Consider the following 4,611-nt stretch of genomic DNA (forward strand, 5'->3'; position numbering starts at 1 on the left):
AAAACCTAACACCATTATTCTACTAAGGGAACATAGCGGTAGAATGACTACTGACATATTGCCATACTCTATAACAATGCCTCAGTCAACCCTCCTTAGAGAAGCGTCTCTGTGGTTCTGGGTTCCACCTCTCCTCTCAGGCTGTTCAGGCGCAAATAGCTCAGAGAGGACTGAGCAAAGGACGGAGTCCAAGGCCCACTTCTCCCTCCAGGGCGTCAAACTCTGTACTCCACTGCATGCTAGGCTGGAGGGGTGAAGCCGAGTCCAGGATGAATGAGGCCCACAGAAATGCCAGGATAGTATTAAACATCTTAGAAAAGGAGTAGAGGTCCGGTGGCTGGTGCAGGGTCAGGTGGCCTGTGCCTTGGGTTCTGGGCGGTGCGGTAGCAAGGTCGGGTCTCTGAACAATAGGAACTCGCTAGGCAGGTAAGTCAAAAGGACCAACGATGAGTGTTTACGGGGAGAGAGACCTCCTCCATGTGTTCCAGCTCAGTAAAAACAGACCGTCTCAGACGATCCTTGGTGAAATAGTTTATGCTCTTTATTCCAGGTGGACAGGGTCTATATGAGCCTTGGGGAGTGGGGTGGGATTTGGGAGGGAAATGCATTCTAATCGCCGGAGGCTAAGATGTTTGTGATGCTCTATTTGCATGGAGGGGAATTCCAGGTACTGGGCTATGTGACTGACTACCTGTGATCACCTGGTTGGGAGTTGCATGCTCTGAAACAGGCATGGAAGGAAGCAAGGAGGGAGTTAATCCCACTCCTGCCATCCTCAGGATGAGAATTAAATCTCAAATTTTGAGATTTCCAGGATTCAGGCCCGGTCCTTTGGGGGATGGTCCACGTGCTCCCCTCTTCTCCTTAAAGCAAATGAGATAAACTCAGATATCCACAGCTGAGCAGTGTACAAAGGGCACTCATCCCGAATGGGATGCCTTCACGAAACCCCTCCCCTCAAGGCTCAGGCATCTGGGAGGGAGAGGAAACAAAGATCAGAAGAAACAAAGGGTGTTGGGGGGGGGTCGCTCAGGGCTGGAGAGATGGCTTAGTGGTTAAGAGCACTGACTGCTCTTCCAGAGGTCCTGAGTTCAATTCCCAGCAACCACACAACCATCTGTAATGGGATCTGATGCCCTCTTCTGGTGTGTCTGAAGACAGCTACAGTGTACTCGTGTACATAAAATAAATATACATCTTTAAAAAAAAAAGAATCAGAGGTGGTAGATGACTCCCCAGAAACGGTGTTTTCAGATAGAACAAGGGCTAATCTATATATGAACTCAATGTGGCACTATGCACAGGACATGCACCATGCACAGCCTCAAACCAAATGGGGTTCTAGCACTGTGAGAGAAGTAGACACACTGCTAGCCAAGAAGATAACTGCAGTTACTACTAATGGAAAGTCTCTAGGTGTGTTAACCTCTCTCCAGGGCAGGCACTGGGCCCAGGAGTTGGCCAACACAAAAAGTGTGTGTGGTAATGAGTGGAGCTTTGTTTCCATTTTTGGCATTTTACTTTATTGTCTAGTTGGTTTTTTGGGGAGGGGGTGGAGAGAGAGAGAGAGAGAGAGAGAGAGAGAGAGAGAGAGAGAGAGAGAGAGAGAGAGAGCTGGGCCTCTTTCACAGCCTTGGTGGGAGTATGTAAATGGTACAGCTACTATTTTTGTATGAAGTTGCCAACAAGAGAAAAAAGTATAGCCACATGAGATCCAGCAGTCCTATTTCTGGTATTTATCCTTCCTCAACTCCTTCCAGATCTTCCCTTCCATACACACACAAGAAAATCTTGATCTTTGAATTCCCCACTTTCTTTTGCTCTATCATCCGAGTGCCTGTGCCTGTGGTTTACGGCTTTGATTACTCTCGGTCGGATGCCGAGAGTAGAAGTAACTCTGCAGAAATGGACACGATGGGTGTCCTCACCTCGCTTCCAATCTCAGGGGGAGAGATTTTTGTGACTCGTTATTGTGACGGGTGTGATGGTCCTTGCTTACTGAGAACTCAGTGCAGGCAGCGTACTTGACCCACCGTCTTGTCTAATGTCAGCCCATTACAAACTCAATACCATCCTCATCTATTAATCAGAAACTGATTTGGGTGATTTAAATGACTTGCTCAGATCACAGAGCTAAAAGGCAGGAAAGATGACAGAATTGCCCTGGGATGGACCGCGTTTTAATAATGGATATAAAGAGACTTGACCTATAGGCTGTGCTAGACAGACCCTTAGGATGCTAATATGCAGACCTTAGAGTATGAAGTTAATCATAAAAGAAGTTAACTGCCTCCAGGAACAAAGTCCAACACTCTTTAATATCCAGTACTGGCTATTTCAAAATTTATAAGATAAGGTCTCCAAGAAGAAAACTATCATACGTATGAAGAAACAGGACAATACAACCCATAAAGAGAAACTAAACAAAAAAAAATCTAGAAATAACAAATTAAAGGATAGCAATTCATAAAAATGATTTATTTTATTTTAATTATATAGAATTTTAAATTGTGTTGGGGGGGCGGAGGTGTCCATGTGGAGTCCTAGGAGTGCATTTGCCCAGAGTCCAGAAGAGGGCATCATATCCCTTGGCAGTAGATAAGTCTGTAATAGCAAGTTTTTGAGTGACCAAACTTAGGATCTCTGTAAGAGCAGCACATGCTATAAACCGCTGAGTCAGCCATCTTTCCCAGGCTCAATATAGTAATGGTAAAAGCAGTTCGTATAAATATGCTCACTATGCTCTAGAATTTAAAAGCTGGCCTTGGCTCTGTTCAGGGTCAAAAGAAGAAATAAAATTCAGAAAAAGATAAACAACTGCTGCTGCTGGTGGTAATGGTGGTGATGGTGGTGGTGGTGGTGATGGTGGTGGTGGTGGTGGTAGTGATGGTAGTGGTGATGATGGTGGTGGTGGTGATGGTGGTGGTGGTGGTGGTGATGGTGGTGGTGGTGATAGGGGTGGTGGTGGTGGTGGTGGTGGTGGTGATGATGGTGATGGTGATGATGGTGGTGGTGGTGGTGATGGTGGTGGTGGTGGTATCGGTGGTGGTGGTGGTGATGGTGGTGGTGGTATCGGTGGTTGTGGTGGTGGTGGAGGAGGTTGTGGTGGTGATGGTGATGGTGATGATGATGAGGATACAGGTTCATAACAATCCTTGTCTATAAGATCCACAAAGTTTTAGAACCCAAAATCTTTAAATAGTGACAAATTCAAGCCTGAAACTATGTATCATAATATAATGTGTGTGAATGTTGACATGTCAGTGCAGAAATAGCAGTGCATTTGGTTTTGGGGTGCTGCAGCTATCATAGACAATGCATCTTATTCACCTTGTTTCTGTTTTGAAATACAAACTAAACCCCTCTGAATTAGGAAGTTCACATAGCTTTAGAGATCCCAGCAAGGAATTGGGGTACGACAATGTGACCAATTTGCAGTAAGGACTTCTAACATCCAAGAAGCTATTCTAAGCACTTTATATTTGTTTAATCACTTGACTAATTAGCTTAATTATAGTGTTTCCAAAACTGAGGTGGTCAGGATCTACCATCCATGACCTCCCACAGGAAAACTTACACAAAAGCAAGCGCAGACAAGCGAGGCGCAGCATAGTCTCGGGATCCGTGCTCACTGAGAAAGACAAGCCTCAGATGGATCTACTGCTCAAGGGAGCACATTTTCAAATCCTTAACCTTCCTGAGGAGTGTCCTAGGCACACACAGAGAGAGGCAAGGAGGAGAAAGCATCCAGCTATTCCTGGGCTGTGTTCTTGTGACCCATAGGAATAAAAGGAAGATATGCAAAAGAGAAATAAAATAGAAATGCATTTCAGCGAATAATCATACCAGTGGGCAATCTCTAGTCTGTAACTCTAACAGGTCGCCTAGCAAGTATTCTTCTTGACTAACAAATGTATATTAGGATATAATAATCACTTGTACAAAGTGAAACTTTTTTGAAACAAGGTTTCACTCTATGTAGTCTTGGCTGGCCCAGCACTCACAGAGATACACTTTCCTCTGCCTCCAGGGTACTGGGGTTCAAGGTGTGTGCCACCATGCCTACTAAGTGAAACTTTTATCTAAAGGGAGTTTGCTTTTCTACAGAGTGCTGGTATTTATTGGTTTCTAAGGATACATGAGTGAGGAAAGAAGTCACATTTAATAACCACATTAATCCTTTATTTGTTTCCTGCTACACAGATCTAAATTAAATCAATGGAAAACAGATTTTCATGTCCAGCTTGAATAGTAAAATACCACCAGTTAACCTAATACCCCATATTCCTACCTGTGCAACGTTATGTAGAAAAGGACTCAGTTGAGAATTGTTTAGCTCTGTACCTCAGTTTTTATAAAGATTTATTTATTTTATTTATATGAATACACTGTAGCTGTTTTCAGACACACCAAAAGAGGGCATTGGAAACCATTACAGATGGTTGTGAGCCACCATGTGGTTGCTGGGAATTGAACTCAGAACCTCTGGAAGAGAAGTCAGTGCTCTTAACTGCTGAGCCATTTCTCCAGTCCTGTACCCCATTTTTAATAGGATTATTTGATTCTCTGGAGTCTAATTTCTTGAGTTCTTTATATATATATATATATATT

General features: G+C 43.9%; 1 long non-coding RNA gene across 1 annotated transcript; it reads right to left on the reverse strand.

Moving 5' to 3' along the window:
• Positions 1-2,471: 2,471 nt before the first annotated feature.
• On the reverse strand, positions 2,472-3,769 carry LOC134479685 (uncharacterized). Its single transcript, XR_015624632.1, has 2 exons — positions 3,578-3,769; positions 2,472-2,604 (listed from the first exon to the last, which is right to left on the reverse strand). It is a non-coding gene; the product is annotated as an uncharacterized LOC134479685 (long non-coding RNA).
• Positions 3,770-4,611: the final 842 nt, after the last annotated feature.

Source organism: Rattus norvegicus, chromosome 7 (genome assembly GCF_021556685.1).
Source record: "Rattus norvegicus strain SHRSP/BbbUtx chromosome 7, alternate assembly SHRSP_T2T, whole genome shotgun sequence".
In the NCBI taxonomy this organism is placed as follows: Eukaryota; Metazoa; Chordata; class Mammalia; order Rodentia; family Muridae; genus Rattus; species Rattus norvegicus.